Source organism: Gallinula chloropus (assembly GCF_964237585.1).
Source record: "Gallinula chloropus genome assembly, chromosome: 4".
NCBI lineage: Eukaryota > Metazoa > Chordata > Aves > Gruiformes > Rallidae > Gallinula > Gallinula chloropus.
In genome coordinates this window covers 31,027,744-31,049,601 of record NC_140088.1, presented here as the reverse complement: position 1 = coordinate 31,049,601, position 21,858 = coordinate 31,027,744, and the positions used below count along the sequence as shown (strand labels likewise).

The 21,858-nt window shown below is 38.4% G+C and overlaps 1 protein-coding gene across 1 annotated transcript in view; it reads left to right on the top strand.

Annotated features, from left to right (window-relative positions):
* Nucleotides 1-21,858, top strand: part of HIPK3 (homeodomain interacting protein kinase 3) — a gene marked incomplete at its 5' end in the record, with an annotated part of 57,386 nt that overhangs the window by 11,738 nt on the left and 23,790 nt on the right. The gene's annotated exons all lie outside the window — the stretch shown is intronic.

Here is a 21,858-nt window from a genome sequence, read left to right as displayed (position 1 = left end):
GATATTTTTGAGAAAGATAGTTAGGTTCTCAGCCTTGTAGTCAATCATTCAATACTAAGTATTCAAAGTACTTAAAATCACCAGAAGCTTCACGATTAAGTCTTTCACAAGGGTATGTCACATTGTTTGAAGTGTAGTACGTATAGGTGATCTTGGAAAAGGAGCCGATCCTTCAGTAACAAGTGTCAGTATTCAGTGTGTGTAAACAAAAGTGTATAGAACACAAATTAACTTTTTTTATGTTGCATGTTCAACATTAATGTGAATTTGAATGTCTTTAAATTGTCTAAAATTGATTCTAGGAATTGAATTGGGACAGGTTTTAATGACTACTTTCAATAAAACTTCCCGATAATTTGGGGATACATGTATTTCATAACTCTGAAAAACTGCATGCACTGCACTGCTGATGTGCAAGGCTTTTCTTTGTGAAGCTGTTGAACTGTGTATTGCTGTAGTTTTATTAACTGAAAAACTTCATAATTTTTAAAATTGGGTTGAGTTGTTTCGGTATCCTGTGGGTCACAAATTGGTAGTAGCTCTTAATGATACTTGCCCAAAAGGCCTGATGTCAAAAGGGTTGCTCATGCTAATAGCACTGGACGTTGTGCTGAGTGCATTTTTTTGAAACCTGATAATGTTTAAATTTTTGAGCTGTTATTTTTCTCGCTCTTAATTTTTCAGTTCTTGCCATTCGCTCACGATCTAGTGTGTATTTCTTTACATAAAGTTTGGTATTTGTCTGCCTGTATTTTGTTAAACTTTTTCATCATCATTTGCACACACCTGTCCCCACCTCACCGTAAGAATGGTTTGAGAGGTGCATTTAAACCATCTGCAGCTTCTACATGTCCAAGTTTCTCAGCTGAGTAAAGTGGCTGTCGTTCATGGGGTTTGGGTTTTGTCTTACTGTAAATCACAAGGCTCTACCATAGGCTGTTGGCTTCTCTAGAAAACTACTTGTTGAATGAATTTTGTGTTGGCCACTGCCAGTTAACTCAGTTAACTGGTGGACATAGGTTATATTCTCCCAAGATAATCTGTATCACCTTTCACCATGTCACAAAATACAGTGTTACATGAATTAGGACTAATAAAACCAGAACAATAACCTCACCTCTTCCTCTCCGTTACTGACAGAATTAAACTACTAAAAGTTAATTCCTTTGTAACTAGTGTTGTTTCCCCTCCCAACCCAGGAGACCTGTGACTTTCTAGTGTGTGCATGGTGCTTGTTTTGGATTTCCACAGGTTTCTGATGGTGGGTGTCAGGCGTGTTGAGGTCACCACAGGGATGAATGCTGTGAAGAAGCGGTGTTCCTGTGGTTTGGGAAGTAGGTGATACAGTTTGACAATGGCATGCTCAAGCGTGCACTAAGGAACAGCTCCAAGGCACCTTCAGGGTGGCTCCTGAAGAGCTGTGTTCTTGTGCTTGGCACAGAAGCGAATGGGAGCTGGTGCGGCACTGGAATGGGAGTGGGAACCAGAAACCCACCTGCCTGTGCTGGAGCAGGTGACTGGTGTGGTTGCTTCCAGTGCTATTCTGAAGTAGTGGGGCTAATGCACACTGTTTGGGGAGCCAGGGGCTATGTACAAAATGCGTACCTTTCAGAAGGTTGCTGTGTTATTTCTAGTTGCTTAAGTGAGGTGAAAGGCTGCTGTTTATGGTGGTGTGGTTGTGTTTTATTTATACATCCCTAACCATGTATTGCATGTGTGCATGCCCTCAGTCTTTGTTCATGAATTGCAATGCTGCTGTGTCTTTAAGCATGCATAAAATCGGGTGCAATGACTTGCTTCCCCTTGCTGCTGTGCTTTGATTTCAGATTTGCTTCAGAAGTTGAGAAAGATACTTTGAAACGTTTTCCCCTTATTTTAGTGGTGGTTGGTTTGTTTCCCCTGATGCTGTGCCTCAGGAAACAACTCTCTTTTGTGAGACCAACTTAATGTTTTGTCAGGCAACTGGGTTGGGGAATTTGAGGTGAAAGCAAAAGCGAGAGGCAGTATTAACGAATCATATAAGGATTCTGTAGTTTAATGGTAGTTTAGTGGTGGTCATCTGTGTGGATTCATTCTTCAGTGCTTAAGTTCTAGTGATGTAGCGAAATTTTTCTTCTGCACAAGACTCTGTCAGTGTAGTTCCTCTTAAAGATTCTTTGAATATTTTCTTTGACTTTTACATTAATCTTTAGAGAATGGTTACAGATAAGTCTCTGAAGTTGCTCTGTGTATGTAGCATCTATAACTTTCTAGTTGTGAACTATCAGGACATGCGAAAGCACCTCTTTTGAAGATGGACCATGACCAGCTTGTTGGAGGGGATGCTTGGTTACGTGAGGTCACAGTTCTCAAATGGGTGATGCAAGAAACTCCTGTGGGAAGAAATAAGGTGGTTGATGGGTGGGTCTGAAATAAGCGAAATAGAGAACTAGGGTTGTTCATTCTTGTATGGGGAAAGAAGTAGTGTAAACCTAAAAAACCCAACAACAATAAAGTGTAATTAAGTCCAGTGGCTGTAGCATTTGTTCGTGTTTGTGTGGCATGAGAGTAGATTTTTTTCAGCAGAATCTGGCACCAAGATGTGGAGAAATGTGTAAAAAGCTTCCTGACAACTAAAATGCAAGTAACTTCTTGATGTTTACTGAGAGCCTTAGTTCTCTCTCCAGCTCATTGCTCAATGCTTATGACTGGCACTGCCACTGCATGAAGGGCAGAAGACTGCGACAGGGCAGCACCCATACCACCACCCATACCTCCCCCCAACCAGAAAGCCATCAAAATCCCCCTCCAAAAGACATCTCCGCCCAAAACTATTGAGAAATGGGAAGAGAGTGCATGCTCAGAATCACTTTGAGAACTGTAGCCATGTATGCCTGTACTTTGGGGGCTGTCTTCTAACAGCAGTGCATTGCTATATTTAATTTTTTTTCCCGTTGTGTGGTTAGATTTTTTCCATTTATAGAAACAAATATTTTATAATGCTTTACTTGCTTTATTAAAGCAGTAGTATTTAGTGCTAAACTGTAGGTCTGAGCCTATGAGAAGCTATCTGAAAAATTAAAATTAGCCCAGAATGTTCCAAATAGCACTCCAATGCTGACATTTGAAAGGCTGCCACATGGGATTCTTCACATATTTTCACTAAGCACTGTCCTGTAACCACAGCATTTTGAGCAGGTGCCACTTTAGGGATATCAGTACTGTTAGGTACCCCTAGGAGTTCAAGTTCCTGCTCTTCTGAAGGAAAAATACTTTATGCCTGTACATTAACTTTTTTGGGGGATACATATTTACCTTATTGTTCTCTCCTTAATTAATTCTGTGGTTGGGGGATGCTTCCATCACTTAAAGGCATGTGGGTGTACTGGGAATAGTGGTAAGTCTTGTTTTGCCTCATGGTAACCATAGGAGGCTCATCTTTTCCCACCGCCAGCCCTCGGGGCACAGATACCTAAAGCAAAATGCAGATGGAGAGAGGGTGTGTTTTGAGCCACTGTTATTAAACTACAGGTAGGCAGCTCTCCCTCTGACAGTCTGACAGTCGCTGGCTAATCTGTGTAATTATTTTGAGTATTTAAGTATCTTCAGTTAAGTAGCCAGCTTTGCTGCCTTAATAGCATCTTACGCAATTGGACCCTTCCCATGCTCCTTGCCGGCTCAAGACGTGACCCGGTAGAATTTTTAGTGTGCAGAAGAGGTAGGAATGCAGAGGGAGTCATTGAAAAGGGACTGTGTGCTATGCAAAAGAATATTTTCTCTTGCAGTCAAAATATTCTCTCCCCCTCCTTAGATTTATTGTATGTCAGTCACATGTGATTTGCCTAGGAAAAACGTGAAAACTTTGTCATGCTTTAGAACATGACTTGGGGAATTTGCAGGGCTGACAAATGCTTGCCAAGGGGAAGTATTTTTGATACATTTTACCAAAATAAAAATAATATTAAACACATTCCTGTGAAACAACAGCAGTACTTCAAGTAGCTCTAGATGATGGTATGATATCCTTTCCTTTGTAAAGGGGAGTTCATCCTTTGCTTAATCTCATTATTTCTCCTGTATCAAACGACCCATTCAGTAAAAGGTGAGATGAGGCAAAGGGCTTCAGAATACATGGGTGAGCCTCTAATAGCCTCCTGAAGAATGTAAAACCAGCTCTAAATGATCAAAGGTCCAGTCTCTGATAGTGAAAGCCTAAGCAAAGACAAAGCAGCAAAGGTGGTATTTGTATTGATAGTGCCTAGTATATTCTAGCTGCTGGCAGCCTGAGCTCATTAGCTTCCTTAGGCTGGCCTTTTTGTGTCTTGTAGCACATCAGAAGGAGGGGTGGCTTTTTTTGCTGCTTTCTTTTTAAACACATACGCTTCTGGCACGGCCAAATCCAGCAGTAGAGTTTCACAATCCAGTTATGTTTTATGAAATAGATTTTGTATTTGTTGTGTAAAGAGGTCCTGATGAGAAGCTGCTCTGTAGTGCAACTGGCCATTTTATTGTACAAGTGATCAATGCTTTGAAATGTGACTGTTGGCTGCTGATGTTGCTGAGCCAGGCAAGAGCCCAGGAAAATAGGGTAAATTGTGTTGGAAGGATGGTCTCATGAAATTTTCCGAGCAGCTCTGTAACCCTGCTGGTACAGAATGAGGGAACTGTAACTTGTTTTCTGAGTCCTTTGTCTGCAACTAGCACATCAGCCTGTCCTGTCCCTAGTGAAAATGTTTTCTTTGGATGGTGTTCCTAGTGTACTTTAACCTCTTTGGTTGTTTCCCTTTGCCCCTTCCTGAGGACTTTGAGGCCCTTTCACTAGGAAGACCTGTGGTCTTGTCTCCCACCCTGTGTTATTAGTGTAAGGAAACAGAGTGTGTTGTGGAGAGAGGAGGAAGTAAGTTAGACTTCCAAATTTTGTTTCCTTACTCCTGCTTTTAGTTAGATGCTACAAGCAGGAATGAGAGAACAAAAAAGAGGGCTGTGCTTGTATTGACATGGCTCTTGGTGATCGTGCAAAAATGGAGCGGTCAGGAGATGATGGTCCTTGCTCTACCTCTGCATCACCATCCCGCAGAAATGGAAGGGTGAGGGAGGGCTCTGCAAAGGTGAGCAGTGCAGGACAGGCTGTGTTTTCCAGTAGCGTTACCCCAAATACATGTTTATGTAAGAAATGTTATTTTGAGCTACGTTGTTTCTGTTCTCTCTTAGCTAACTTTTCCATGTATTAATATATCTCCTGTATTAAAAAGTGGATGGAGAAAGTGAGTGTATCTATCTTGTGAATGTTGGTTTTGATAGGAAAAAACATAAACGTTTTCATGAGAAATGTTTGCAGAAAATGCAGAGCTGGATTTGCTTTCCCTAGAAAATGTCTGGGAGTTAATTTCTTGGTAGGCTGCAAAATGTATTTAGCTTCCAACCTGTGACTGATGTATGGTCTAATTTCATTAGAACAGGTAATCCTGTGTCATGCATCTCTTGAATGTTCTTTGCAGCATTTTTTTTTTTTTTTTAGAGCACTTTGGGAGCAAATTCATGATGAGCTTGTTGTAATAGTCACACACAGGATAAAGAAAATAGCTTATAGGTTGGTTCTGGAAATGATGACTTGACAGTAGCCTCCGGCTGTGGAATTTTGCTATCAATAGTGTGTTAATCCAGTTAAGTAGAGAGCCTTTCATAGGGAAATAAGTCATGTGTTCTAGCTAAATAATTACTTTTAAAGTAATAATGCAACTTGTAAACATTGCCTCGATATTTTTGGGATTTCTTTTTTTGACACTGTTATGACAGAACAATAATTCCTTATTCAAGCAGTGCCACAGGCAGTGGCTTTGGGTGATACTTATTTCAGAATGTTCTTATCTAAAGCTGTGTTGATACGTGTAAGCATCAACTTTGTCAGCTAGTTTTTGCCTGCTCCTGTTCACTATTTAGAAAATACCAAACATTATGACAATTGTAATCATGCTTCCACGTATACACTGCTTTTGAAATCATAGTAAGCTTGCACTGACACACTGATGATTTGAAGAAGTTTACGAAGCTCTATACTGATAAGTAGGTGTCCTGAGGAGTCAGTTTTCACTGTAGAGTTCCCCAGGACCCAGTTCAGCTCCCATGCTTTTCCCCTCCTGGGGGTTTGGGCAGTGAATGCTTCAGTTCAAGTAGAAGGAAGAAGATAGCTGGTTAAATGCATGATAGCTTACTGTAGTTAACTACTATTGTAACTTCAATTTCTCAATTCCTAGAATTTTAACATACGTAACTTTTTTTTTCTGTGCTGAACAGTAAAACAAAGAAGCTCTACGATTTCACTTGTCTCTCATTTCAGTGGGTATACTGGCACCAGTGGGGGATAAGAAATACACATCAGTGAGGTATGTGCTTATTCTGTAGAACAAAGCCTATTTTCAGTAGATTTCTTGAAGCTGGTAGAGCTGGTAACAGTGAACCTCACTAAGACTGCAATGTTGTGGAGTCCTTAAACCTTTCAGATGCAAAACATTTGATTTTATATTTTGTTTGTTTCAGATGTTTGAGGCTGCTTGTAGGTTCTTTTTGTTTGCTTGCTTGGTTTTTTTCCTGATGAAATTAATCAAAGTTGAATACTCCCTCTCCCCGGATCTTGGCAGATAAAATCTGATGATATTTTTTAGGTTGGTTGGTTAGTGTTCCTGTTAGCTCACAGTGCTTCTTTAACATTGGAAAGATAAAGGAAGCAAGTGAGCAGCAACCCATCATCTGCCACAGGTCATAGGAACTTAAATTGAAATCAGGGATAATGACTCTGTGTCATGTGTAAAGTAATAAAAAAAATAGAAACAGGTCTGGCATCTTTGAGAAACCTTCACAGCTACAGTTCTATAAATCATTTAAACCTGTTTACATCAGGTTTAACTGCAGCAGGTCCATAAATATGCTCCAGTGTTAATAGTCATCACTTAGAAAAATGTTTATGATCACTTCTTATTCTATGGAATTGTAACTACCTTTGGGAGAAAACTTAGTAATTGCAATGGACATTATTGCTATGTTATCCTTAATAAGCCTTACAATTAGTGAACACTTTGTAGTGTTACAATTACATTGACCATCCCTGCAGAACATAAAAGGGTAGCAGAATGTAGTGATCTGTTTTGGAATAAGACCATCTTACCTTTTATTTCAGAAGACAGTTGCTTGAGGCTTCTAAGAGTAGGTAAAGATCGGTTTCCTTGGTACTTCACCAAAGCAGCTTTTTGTCTTTAGGTACACACAGGACTATGTCTAGACTTGATAAGTCATTGACATGCTTTTTGTAGATTATAGTGATTTTTATCTTCAGATTAAAATTTCTTTTTTAAAAAAAAAACAGCTTTGGGGATTTTTTTTTTTAATATCTGAAGGATTTCATGTCTTTCCCAGTTTACTGGTTTTAGTTATTTCTGTTTTTAAAAAATCTGTGATCTTGAGTCACAGCACAAGCTGTTTTGCCTAGGGGCATTTACAAAGTCAGAGCCAGAAAATAATAACAGTTTTTCATTGTCATCTAGTTTAGTTCTGAAATGACTAATGAAAATATGCATATTTCTCATTATGTTCTAATGGACTCTCTTCCTCATAAGATTATGTCACTAGCCTCTAAGACTCTTCTGTTTTGATTTTGCTGCAGTTCTGATACTGTTCTTGTTTCCAACTATTTATTCTCAGGAGGTTATTTCTTTATAAGGCTTCAAGTATTTCAGCATCTCAGCAATTGTCTGATTCTGAATGATTTTGCACCTATGTCCCAGCAGTATCATTAATGTATATGTTGTTCGTGGAGCCTTTTCGAGTGTGGCTGACAGCAGCTCTTCCTGGGTAATTCTAAATGTCTTGGCAGTGGGATTACTGCCAGGGATTTCTTTAAGTATATTGTTCTGCTTGTGATAGTTTATGCTACCCTATTAATGCATAATATAATTTCTTATTTATGTATAGTCAATACAAAGTTTACTCTTTACTGCTGTCAATCTTAAACATCGAGATTTCACAAGGAAAATGGTCAGACAAATTGACTTTGGGGAAATTAATGTTATACAAAAATCCTACCAAGCTGACAATCATGGTCCTGCCTGATTTCACCTGTTATCTTTGGCCAATGTCAGTGACCAAAAAGAACTGTGGGAACTTCATGAATATGGAAGAAGAGACTTCTCCCTCCGGCAGAAGCCTCTGTGTATGTCTAGGGGCTGCTCAGGCTGCAGGTAGCGAACTCGGGATGTTGCTGAAAGAGACCAGTGATAGGCTGCTTCTGGGAGATGGGCTTTTTCTTTCAAGAAGAAATTTATTATTTTTTTCCTTCAATTTTTAACACACAGGTTACATGAAGATTTATTTTTTTTTTTTTTCCTAAAAGTGAGAAACATAACGTAGGAATCCCAGAAACTTAATGAACTTGATTCAAAAGGAAATACTAACTCTGTTAGTGAAAGCAAAGCAAGGCCAGTCTTGGGAGCCTTACTAAAAAGTGGTGACAGAACTTGTCTTTGAAAGTTTTGGCTATCAATTTGTGGTATGACAACATCATCCAAAAATAGTTCCTGGGACTAAGAGAAATTAGCACCTTGATTTGAGGATTATTTCCCACCCCCCTTGGAAAACTCATACATGCTGGAAACAAATCAAGCACTAATTCTCCCCATCTCCAAGGAAATCACAAATAACCTTTTAAGGTTATTTGTCAACTGTACTTTGGCTTTCATCTTTTCAAAGAGTAGGAGTTCCCAGTAAATATTCTGGCTGTGTAGGTTCTCATACTGTGTTTGCCTTTAGGGCAGTGTTCCATGTTTGGCCAGAGGTTTTGTTACATGCAAAATAGTCAGACTTCCCAATGGCTTTATTTTTGCAATTTTTGTTAGTAGTTGACATATTTTGGTTTTTGTATTTTAGTGCAAATCATTGGAAAGTTGAAAACAGAATATATTTTTGACATAGTATGGCCCTTAGATGGATTATGGATATCATGTGGTATATATGTCAATTCTCAGTTTCAGACAGAATTGAGAATGCTTCATAATCCTTATTGGTATTATATGAATGCACTTTTTAATCAATGAAAGGACGTGTGTGTTTTTGAAATAACTACTGCTATTGGCTTTTAAAGTTCAGGAACTGTTTCAGAGTTTCTGGCAGTCTTGTGAAATTCTGTGCAGTGTTTTCTCTGTACATTGGTAAGAGCAAGCAGTGAAGATAGCTTACCTTTCCTTTTTCTCTTGGAGACAAAAATTAATACACACCACCAGCTCAAGGCACTGAGCAGTCAGCGTGCGTACAGCCCTGTTTGAGCAGTAAGATGTCTGTAAATGAGGGGAAAGTTCCCGGTCTATTTGATCCTTGCTGCTTCTGTTAATATTGTCAACAAGCGTGCCTTTTCCTAATGTGGGTGTCTGTCTATACTGGGAACAGAATGAAGTTTTTAGCCATAAATAATGAGCTGCTTGCAATTATTAGTGTCCTGGACTGGACTCAAAGGGTTTACTCAGATCAAAGGGTTCTATTATTATCCAATTATTATCTAGATCCCATTATTATGTGGGGGTTTTTTTGTCTCTAAACAGCATTATTTGTTTTTAACTTCTATTTGTTCTGACAGTAAAATTGCAGCATTCTGCTTGATTAAAAGTAATTCATAGTGTAATTTGTTTACCCTGATTTCCTCCTCTTTCGTGTGGTGGTCTGGCTTTTAGTATTAGGTATCAGACAAGATAAAAGGATATCAACGCTTATGTAGACAGAAGAGTAAATGGAAAAAAGCCTGCCCTACATTTATATGCTTGGGTAGAGTGTGTTAGGTTTTTGTATGTAATCTTACTTTAAAAATCTTTGCAAAGTGGTGCTTGCAGAAATGCTGGGCTTCTTTGCTGCAGTCACATTCCTGTTGCAGCATGTTGTCAGGTTCTGGTGTGACATCAATCTAGATGTAATAGATACATAGTTAAGCAGTTTATTTTAGGCTCTGAAACTCTTCTAAGAATAGAGGAGCTCTCCTTTCAGCAGGAAAGGACAAATAAATTAAAATGGGATACCAGGGGATGAAAATAGGAAAAAAAACAGATAGGACAAAGTGTCTCAGGAGAACAAAAAGGGAAAAAGCAGCAGATGGCTGGTGGTGTGGGGTTCTAGGCTGGAGTGAAACAGGCAAAGGTACTGTTGCATATGGATTCTTTAAGCAGGCTGCACTGCAATGGCAAGCAGGTGATATGACATACTGGAAGGCTGAAGTCTTACAGTCTAGCCTACCAAAATAGACCTGTGTCCTTTTCCTCGCCAGCAATCCATCGGTTTCATCCAGCGAGGAGGAAGAAAATAACCTTTTAAATTTTCTAATGTAAATTCTTAATTTTGTCAGAATATTGACAGGTGATTTTCCACAACATCCCAAAGCTTAAGCTCTTCAGTATTTCCCCGTGATTATGTTAGCGGGGTCTCTAAACTGTGGGTAAGGATGTGATTTGTTCTGGTGGTGTCATATTTACATCAGGATCTAATCATAGAAATTTGTATGAGAAAAACTCACCAGGTCAGCCAGTCAGTTCACTTGCCAGTGCTTCATAAATCACTACAGCAGTATACAAACTAAAATTAAGGTTCTTGAACATCAATGTGTACTGTATGTTGGGTGTATTTTTCTGCATTTTTGAATGGAAGCAACATATCCCAGTAAAACACTATGCCAGACAAAGGTCTATTGGATATGAATCTAGCAATAAATTTAGAGCCTAGAGGTGTTTAAAAATATTTTTATTCATCAAAAAGTCTCTGCTAGTGTAACCTTGAGAAAGCAGATTTAATTTCATGTATGTAAACCCACCTGCCCCAGTTGTTGCTCTGTAGGTTTTCTGTCATAACTTTCTTGTAATGTTTCTATTCTCTTTTTTCCCCCCTTTTTTTTTTCCATTTAGCAGCTGTCAGAGCTATTAAGTGACTAGATAATGCTTCATATAGGGGAATATCCAAAGTAAAATGTACTGTGGTGTTCCATTTATTGAGTGAACAGCACATGAATCTCATATGTGGATCTGTAGCATTTGTACTTTTTGCTGGACAATACTTTTTTAGTTGTATATGGCATCACTGTTATTCAGATATGATTCTTGTTTAATGTTAATTTCTCTTACTAGACTTCTGCTTGTTTCTATTCTTTAAAGAAAACAACTTTTAGCAAGCCTACTGTCTTTCATTAATCCTGATGTCATGTTGTCAGTGTTTGATTATTGATTTGACAAGGTTTTATAGTCTAGAATCACTATGTAAATTTTCTGTAACAAAAATACTGACTTCTCTTTAAAATTACAGATTCCTTTTTTTTTTCCTTTGACACTTTTTCTTGGAGCACAGGATTGTGTCATGGGCAAGAACCTTCAGTCTACAAGTCAGGCTAATAGACTTGTGAAAGCCTTATTCCAATACAGTGCGGGACATTATTAGGAAGGTAAATAGAGAGACTAGTTCTTATGAATACAGAATGATCTGGAGGTCTGAGAGAAATGAATGGTATGACATTACTTTGCTTGTTCAGGATTATTTGTGTTTATTTTTTATGAGCTTTCTATAATTCAAGCAATATAATTTTAAGTAATAATTTATCAGTCTGTGTTGCAGAGTTTCATCAGGATATCACTTTGCACCATCCAGATGGGCACACATCAATAGTATAAAAAATTCTGAATAATTTTTCACAGTGGACAAGTATGTGAACAGATTTTCTTACCTTCTCAGGATATTTGTGTGGCATGTTCACTTCCAGTGCACTATGCCTACCTGAAGAACTGTTGTGCAACAGATGTGTGCTATAAAATGTGTTCCAATAGTTTTGTGGTTTATTGAGCGGGCAGGCCTGTTCTTGTCCTGTGTTGGAAGGCAAACATTTTTGCTAGTATTGCTGCAGAATGAGAAGAACTTCTGTTTGTCTTTCCAGGATAGATTTCCCTCTCACACACACTTTTTTTTGGGGGGGGATGTGTGTGTGTTGTTTGTTTTTGGTTTTTTTTTAACAGTTGATATAAAGGAACATATTGTGACTTACAGGATTCTTCACTTAACTGCCATATCCTTGCATTCTTTGATATTTTACCTGAACTATGCCAAAGCAAGAGTCCATTCAAATATGAATGAGACACCCTTATACCAATTGGTCTTAGCAGAAACTGATACCTCTTCCTGTTGCTTTGTTTCTGGTCGGAGTCCCTTGGAAGCTTTTTTACGTCAGAATCAGGCTGCTTGCTTCTTTAAGGTCACCATGACTTTGTACTCTCAGTCCAGAAGTAGGATTGTCATCATCAAGGTGAAAGCACAAGAAACTGTCACACAGAACTGACTTAAAGCAAACACTGCCCTGTTTGTTACTATCTTGTAGAAACTCCCTACCTGTTCTTCAAGTGGTGTATTTGGGCACTGTAAGTCTGTACGGACCTTAACAGAGTTAGAAGCTGTTATTCCCACAACCTCAATGCTATTGAAAAACAAAGGGGGGTGGATTTCTGATTTGTGAGGCCTTGAAATCTCCCACGCTTTGCTGTTCTCATTTTTCTCTTACGCTTGGTCAGAGCTGGAAACCGTTGCTCATGTTTGATCCTCTCCTTGGGTGGAAGCTAGTCTGTAGCTGCTAACTGCCCCACTGCATTATCTTCCACAGTTACCTATGTTTTCTCTAACCTGTGTCTCTAATACAAGCAAGATAATTTTATCTAGGTTTTTTTCAAAAATGATCTGGACTTTTCACCAGTTCAGCTTGTTTTTTGTTTTGGCACAAAATTGTGGATCCTTTCACTTTCTGGGGGGTGTTCCTTTTTAGTTCCCATCCCTTCTTTCCCCCCTGCCCCAGTAAAAAGAAAGGAGAGAGGGGGAAAAAGACCCTAAGGGTGGCTGTAGCATACAGAGAGGCATGGTAGGAAGAGCACACTATGATAGAGACCGTCTCATGTGTCGGCTGTTGTTGTGGCTCAAGAAGTTCCTGTGATTACCTACAAAACTGCCCCAAAAAGGGTGTCTGGGTCTTTGAAGTAAGAGATGTGCAAAGCCAGAATTTAGACATCTGTGAACTTGCATATATATGCATACGTGCACACCTGTAACAGCCTGTGATCCCTGGGAAAACAGCAGGATTCAGGAGGCTGCGCACACAACTGTGTACTCTGTAGGAAGGCACAAGATGAGGCAACTCACTTGTTTGAGAAGGCAGCTACTTGTCATGGGTGACTTGAGTGTGCCGTTCAAGTGGTGCACCCGATTCAGCACCTTGGTGTTGGCGGTAAGAGCAGAGCATGGTGTTAGGCAGAGCATGCTCCCTGCTGCAGGTGAGGACATGGGCAACACCTGTGCAACCATCTTTTGCAACTGCAAACTCCCAAGGACAAAGCACTGCAAGGTGGTTTCACAGTTAAGAGTAAAGTGGGCAAGTACACGAAGGATATTGTCAAAATTCACTTGCTGGTAAGTAACCTTATTTGATGCTTTGAATATTGACACTTTGCTATTCAAAATGTAAATAAAATATCTTAAATTGCGGGCTTTATTTACCAGTAAAGCATCTGAAAGGCTTCTCTGTATGCCATTTTCTTCATTATATTGCTACATCAGTATCTACTTTGCTTAATTTTCATGTAACTCAAAAACTGCTTAGCATATCAAGTACATAAATAGATCACTTGGTAAGTTTCAATCTTTCTGAGGAAAAAGAAAAGTCTTCACAAGGCAGAAGCATAAATGTTTTCTGGTTTTAATGAAATCAACATCTCGTTTCACTAGAGAGAGTGAACAAGTTGAAAGGAATCTGTTGAAATCACTTATTTTAATATTCTCAGCTGAAAAAAACCCAAAAAGGTATACCTAAATATTTATTTTCTTTAGTACTTCTGGTAAACAGTAAGAGGTATATTGGGTTAGAAGTTGTGATGACTCTTTCAAAACAAAATTATTTTTTATTGTTGGGAAAGAGTGCTAGGAAACATTTTGATTCAGTTACCTAGGATTTATTTGTTATTTGTCTGCTTTGATTTCCTGTTGGTGTCCTGTCCCATCCCTCGCTGCCCACCCTCCCCCCCACCCCCAGCCCCCGCTTCAGTTCTGAACCCTACATGCAAATTAACTTTGTTTTCCAGTGGTTGCTTTTGTAAGTAGTTACATATATGGGCCACTCTAAGGCTTTAAAACCCTATCTCCTTCTTAAGGTCAGGGTTCAAAGTTAAACTGGCAGCTGCAAATCAGTTTTATGTTTATATGAAACAGTGGAAGGCTGTGATGTTGAGTAGGTCAGTTCTAGCCACTGACTATTGCCTAGTTCTATGAGAAAAGTTTTATTAGGCAAAAATGAAGAGGTTTTTTTCTACTGGGAAATGAGAATTCCTTCTGTTCAGTGCTGTGGACACCACTGCAGTAATACCGTGGCCTTAGAAGTTTACTGCAGGTATCGTTTCCTCCTGTCCTCACTGTCACTTGCCACGTGAGGGTCTGGTATTGCACCGACCTCCTTCAAAGGGGGAATGAAATTATGAATGAGGGGCTAACTTCTCATATCTCCTTAAACATATCACAAAACACAAGGAGAATAAATATGTGGTGACATAGCCCTAAATTGAGAAGTGGTATTTTTGGATCTTTCCTACCACCTTAGACACAGATGGCCCTGTCCAGTTTAACTGATGTTTCCAGAGTATCTTTGTGAGTGATCACACTTTTTGTCTTCAGTTTAAATACTCTTACCTTCATAAACTTAACTAGCAAATGCTGATTTTAATTTTTTTTTAAATGTACTTCCTAACACCCAATCATAGCATAGTTAAAAGAACACTGGAAACTGAAAAAGAAAAGCCAGGATTGTGAATATAAGTCTATAATGAAAAAAATGCATCTTAGATTTCCAGAAATATTCTGTCAAAAGATAGGGAGGAGAGCTTGTTCTCTGGCATAGTGTGCAATAGTGGCATTTAAAAGACCAAATGTATGTTCATGTACATGACACTGCCAATCTGTACTTTAATGTACTAATGGACTAAAAAGCAAGAGACAATTTAACTATGAAATGTTCTTAAGAAAATGAACGTTCTATCTGTATTAAGACTTTGAGGCATATATATTTTATTTACATAATGTTTGTACTATCAAAGTGGCATTAAGAATAAAAATTATTCAGATTATGAAGAATATTCCTAAGACATTTTAGTTTGGATCAAGGGATTTGCTTTAGTAATTCTTTTGTGCAACACTAGTGCTTTTAATACGTAGAAAATGAGATACACATATGTGATCAGATCTGTGCTCTATGTATTCTGGTATTTTGTACTGGATAAAGTTTTCCATTTCACTGTCTTCTGATGCAAGTTTCTTCTAAGTCTATACCATTGATGGCTGGTTTTAATGTACATTGATATGAACCTTACTGTTTAGAGCCTTTGGGGATATTTTTTTCTGTTGATCCATTCTTACACACACTTAATATTTTTTACCTCAACAGCGGCCCACGATTCAAAGGCTCATTATGTTTTTGCTTTAAAAAAATACTTCATTTGCATCAGTCTTTAATCTCAGAGGGGATGGAGAATTCCTTGGTCTTCTGTAGTGAGGCAGGACATAAGGAACAACTGGATGCTTTCCTTTCCTTACTTTATATATAATTTGAGTAATAATACTGCTCACTCATTCTTTCCTGAATCTTTATAGTTCTATCCAGGGTTTCTTCTTGTACCTAAGTCTCTTCAAGTCTTTAATTTATATTGTCCTTCTCTGCGTCTTTTCTATTTGATGTATCCTTTTTCAGATGGGGGTGACCAAAACTGAACACAGAATTCAAAAGTGAACACACACTATTCAAGGTGAGGGAATATCACTAGTTTTATATAAGGCATAATAATTTTTGATATGTCTTTGTCCTGATATCCTGATTATTTTTGCTCCCAATCGTAAGATATTTTTTATCAACTGGTAAAGTTGTCTAGATTTTTTTTATTGGAAAGTTGGTTAATTTATGACCTGTTAATTCTTATGGGTGATGAACGAATTATGTACTTTTGTATACGTGTATGCTCTACTGCCTGTTATTGCACTGATCTAATTGCATATCTGAAATTCCTTCTGAAGTCCATCGCAAATGCATGAGAGAACCAACTGTTCTGTTTATCTTTCATCATCCACAGATTTTATCATTACGTGGTTCATTCCCATTACATCTTTCAGACTATTGAAGTGTACTTGCCTGTGAGTTTTTTCTGAGTATTGCCACCTTGATTTGGATTCCTCTAGCCTAGAGTCTTTCCTGTGTTCTTGCATATCTCTTAGAAAGGTTTGCATTCCTCCACATTCGTGATGAAGACTGATAGTTGAAGGAAATTAATTGTACGTGAGAATACTCATTAGAATGTCTGTTACCATCTCTCATTAACTTCTTCACAGCATCTGATCTTTAACTTAGACCTCCTTTCTTTGGAAGATGAATTACACATCCCACGACCTGTATCTGGTTATTTCTTTCATAAAATAAATGCTTCTGTTAGGCTAGTAATGGTAGTAGAGGGGAGAAAGCTTGTTATTCTCAGGTGTTACCCATTTTGACCGTAATTCTTGCAAATTGGATTTGTTTACAAGAGTTCATTTGATCCATAGGATGACTTTGAGTCATTAATTAAAAAAAAAAGATAAGCATCCTACCCTTTTGATTACTTCTTTGCGTAGGTATTTGCTGTAACAATGATGGTGTGCTGTATCCTGAGCAGATGAAGTATTAGGTATTGTCGAAATGAACAGTGATAACTAGGGGAAGTAATATTTGGCTCATATGAGAAGAGTATAAGTTATGTGTTGTGTCCTCATACTAGAAATGCTGTTTGTGTTTACCTCCAGAAATACAAATATACAGAAGCAAAAAATTACGGAGAGACAGTATTAATATTCTTATTTCAGCGTGTTTTAAATGGCAAAGTTGCAGTGGCTTCATAAGGTTTATATGCCTCTTTTGGAAGAAATTTTACTAAAAAACCTGTAATGAAGAGGTAGCACTGCCAAGGATGTACCAGCATTCCCCATGTCTAGCATCTTTGGAGTAGGCAATAGCACCTGTGGAAAGGAAGTAGTTCTGTGTTCCTCATGTGGCACTAAGACCTTGTGCTACTAGTGTAGAAGTTTTGGTCCTGGAAAGGAATCGCATAGATGTGTTGAAAAGAGTGGGAGACATGAGGGAACGAAGGGGATTTGTATACTCTTCACTCATCTGAAGGGTGGCAACCTGGTAGTCAATATATAAAACTGGCAAGTGGTTGACAATAGATGCACTGACCCTTTCATACTGCTAGAAGAGGAATAGGAATAAAAGTTGCTCAGTCTTTAATTTCCCTGGTACATCTGAGTGTATGTATAATTGTTATAGGACTGTCAGTGGAAACTTATTTGAGAAATTACTTGTGCATTCAACAGAATTTTTCATAGTTCTAGGAAGCTGCTATTTTTACTGTTTTCTGCTGTTCTTCAGCTGTTACTGTGTATGTTAACTGCTGGGTTTTAGCTTTATCATTTAACTGTTGATCTAAATTGGATTTCTGACTGGAGACTTCTAGGTATTGATCATTTGAAATGGCTCAACTTCTTAAAGAGTATTTGTCATGATCTATTTTTTGAATATGGTTAATTGCTCTTTATTCTCTTTATTCTTAGTTTCCACCAATGTAAGTGTTGGAAGGATTTTTCTGTTACTATGCTAAGGTTTTGATTTTTTTGTACTTTTTCTTGTTTGTTTTGGTTTTTAACCCTTGATTAATTATGTTACTTTTCTTCAAATGTCCTTATTTGGTTGCTTCACTCTAAGCTAGCTAACATGCTGAAGCTAAACTATTTTATGAAATGTTCTGGGTTTTAAGCAATTTAACAGAACAAATTGTGTGATTTCTTTCCTTGTAAGCTTCTAAAAGCCTATAGAATAATATATATATTCATGGTCTGTGATGCAATAAGTAGAAATGTGAATATCTAGACAAGCAGGTGAAGCAAATGTTCATTTGCATCTTTTGTCTTTTCAACTGGAAATATCTAGAAAGTCTGCTCCAAGAGCATTGAATTGAGCTGCTCTATGTCAGGTGAGAAATGATGTCAGATGTGTTAATCTAGAAATTGTTGCTTAACAAAGTGAATCCTTTCAGTGCAGTGATACTGTATTTTAGTTTCTAAATGAGGCTTTCTGTTAATGTTTTTAATTAATGTTGATAAGAAATTAATGTAAGTAGGAAATGGATGATCTCTGTAAAATCTAGCTTTTGATTTCGTTTAAGTATATTTAAGTAAGATTTGACATCCTTAAGAAGTTTAGAAAACTGATATTCTACTTTCTGATGTCTTGGTATGGGAAAATAGCTGCTATTTACTAAGTCTGGGATACAGACTTGGTGTACTGAGTATTTTGTCATCTGCAGTAGATACCAAGCAGTAGTGTGAGAGTGGTGGTGTTTTGAGAGAGAGAAGTTCTAAGCCGCAGTCTCTTTTTGAGTAATCTGATGTTAAAGTGACTGTGTTGGCACATCTGGAGTTCCTACCACTTAATGTCTGTGGTTGTAGTTAGGAAAGGGAATACCTTCCTTCTGAGCTGTATGGAAAAATGAGTCTTACCTGACAAAAGAGACGTATGTCATCTGAAAAAATAAAAATCGAAGAATGAATCCCTGCTTTATAATTACGTTCTTTCCAAGTGTCCAAATAGATTTTTAGCAGGAAGTTTAAAAGAAGGCGGGGAAAAGCAAGGTGCTTTGGAGCATACCATTAACAAACAATTTTCCTTTATCAAAAATAGTTGAGCTGGTTAAAACCAGCCTACATATAATAAAACCCAGTACAAGTTTTCTTGTAACTTTTTCTGCTGTGGAGGTGTTGCTTCACTTTAAAGGACCAGTGTGACACCATGGTAGGAGTTGCTGAACCTGAAAAATAGTATATTTGACATTTCTCTGGAGCAGCAGCTCTTCATCTTCCTCACTTCAAGTTAGCCTGAAAATGACTTTTGTTCACTGTGCTGTAGTGAGTTTGGATAGCCCTGTTTAGGAACACATTTATTTCGTCTTTCTGGATGGTAGGTCAGGAAGTGAGGAGCATTGGTCTTGCCTCCTCTTAGACTTGTTTTCAAGGAAAGTACTAAGTAACAGATTACTACATAGCAAAATACAGTAAAAGGTTTTTTTTTTTTTTAATCATACCTTATCCTTCTTTCATTTGCAATCCTATCCCTCAAAAGAGATGAGCGACAGACTTCACTGACCGTGGCTATTTTTATACAGTGCACACATTAACCGTTGAGTAAATGTAAGAGGTTTTAAAGAGCTTATTTTAGCAGAAGCATTTGTTAAAGCCCCTATATCCATAGGCCGTGTGTATATTCATTAACTATTCAGGGCTGTAACATAATACAACAAAAGGAAGCGTATTTTAACAGAGGTCTGTAACTAGCATATGCAGGCAGGCACCCAGCCAGCGGCTGAAGGGGCAGACGCTTCTTAACAGCTATTTCTAGTCTTGTGGCATCCAGATACATCACACTTATTTCTTCAATAATGAAACTACCTAATACTTACTGCAGTGTCATGAGCCCGCATTACAAAAATACCTTATGTTTAATCCCTAGAAGTTTACTGTAATCAAATCTTTGAAGGCAGTAGAATACTGAGCCTCTCCAGTTTCACTGCCAGTGTGGCAAGATTTATCCTCTCATCCAAAGGGTTTGTGAAAAGGATGGGGAGAACTGAAGCACTGGCATGAGTGGAAAGTTCATAAATATTTAGCAGAATATCCTGTGCTGGAGACTTTCTTATCTGTGGAAAGTCTTGGATTTTCTCTGTAGTAGAAGTCGGTATTGTTTCAGTGGTCAGTATATTTTATCATGTAAAAAACATAGAATGGTTTGGGTTGGAAGGGACCTCAAAAACCAACTAGTTCCAACTCCTCTGCCATGGGCAGGGGTACCCTCCACTAGACCAGGTTCTCCAAAGCCCCATTCAACCTGGCCTTGAACCTTTCCAGGGAGGGGGCAGCTACAGCTTCTTTGGGTAGCCTGTGCCAGAGCCTCACCACCCTCATTCTGAAGAATTCCTTCCTTATATTCAATCTAAATCTCCCTTCAGCTTAAAGCCATTACCACATATCCTATCACTACCTGCCCTTGTAAACAGTCCCTCTTCAGCTTTCCTCTAGGCCCCTTTAGGCACTAGTAAGCTGCTCTAAGATCTCCCCAGAAACTTCTCTCCTCCAGGCTGAACAAGCCCAACTCTCTCAGCCTGTCTTCATAAGAGAGGTTCTCCACCCCTTTGATCATCTTTGTGACCCTCCTCTGGACTCATTCCAGTAGCTCCATGTTTTTGTTGTACTGGGGACCCCAGAGCTGGATGCAGTACTCCAGGTGGGGTCTTACAAGAGCAGAGTAGAGGGGCAGATTCACCTCACTCGACCTGCTTGTCGTGCTGATTTCGATGCAGCCCAGGATACAGTTGGTTTTTTGGGCTGCAAACAGACATTTCGGACTCGTGTTGAGTTTCTCATCCACCAACACCCCCAAGTCCTTCTCCTCCCCAGGGCTGTTCTCAATCCATTCTCTGCCCAGCTTGTATTTGTGCCTGGGATTGCCTTGAACCACGTGCCGGGCCTTGCAGTTGACCTTGTTGAACTTTATGTGGTTCTCTTGGACCTACCTCCCAACACTGTTAAGGTCCCTGTGGATGGCATCTCTTCCCTCCAGTGTGTCAACAGCACCAAACAGCTTGGTGTGATCAGCAAAGTTGCTGAGGGTGCACTTGATCCCAGTCTGCAGCACCCATGGCTGTTAGACAGTTGAAACTTTGGTGAACTAGAGAATATTTTGATAAATGTAAATGTCAGAGATTCTGTTTTGTATGTGGATTGTCAATATGATACACCAGCATATGCTGAAGTGTAAGATTTTTAAGCTTTTGCAAAGGTGAGAAATTGGGATTTTCCCCACCTGTGGGTTACCTGGTCCAGTAAATGCTGCTCTTCTGCCCAGCTGCCATGGGAGTGACCTTGTTAACCTTGTTAGCTTTAACCACCTTTCCACTCCTGTGTGGCAAGTTAAGTTAACAACGGATTGTCTCTTCTTTTAAAAGTAAATCACTTCATTGTGTGATGATTTGAACAATATTTTGATGTCTCCAGGCCTCTCTCTCTATTAGTGTGCAGATATATTTTAACTCTTTTTCCTTTTGTAATAGCTTGAATGAACTAGGAGGGAAGGGTTTAAAAGTGCAAATGCAATAAAATGGGTATCTGTGAAATACTTGAGTTTTGCTCCATGTTGAACAGCAGTGTTACAAGCCCTTTTAGCAGCTGTGTCAGTACCAATTTTTCTGGTTCTTGAATACAGAAATAAATTTAAATGCCATTGGTTAAATAATTCATGTTTGGTTTAGGTGGAAAATAAGACCTGGTCTGTTTAGCAAGTGCAATGGTTTCATTTCAGTGATTTAAAAATTGATCATATCAAGCTGATTGATATTTTACATAACTTTGTATGCTATCTAATTGGGAAGTGTGCAAATGTATTTTCAGATTTTTTTTGTTCATTTTTGAGAAAAATTACCATTTAGAATGTAGTTATGGGCATATGACTGAGTGGATCAATCTCTTGGGACATACTTGAGGAAAAGGAAAAACTCTGAACCAGTGATACTCTGTTTTTCAGGCATATCAATTATTTTGATTACATAGTAAAACTGATACTTGGTAGGAAAAAATCTGAGGGTTACAGAATTTTGTCACAGATTATCTAGATAAAGAAAGATATAGTTTCTCATGTTATGATTTTATTGACATAATTAGCCTGTGTTTTTGAATAACAGATTTTTTCTTTTTTTTTTATCATGTTGGATTGTTGAA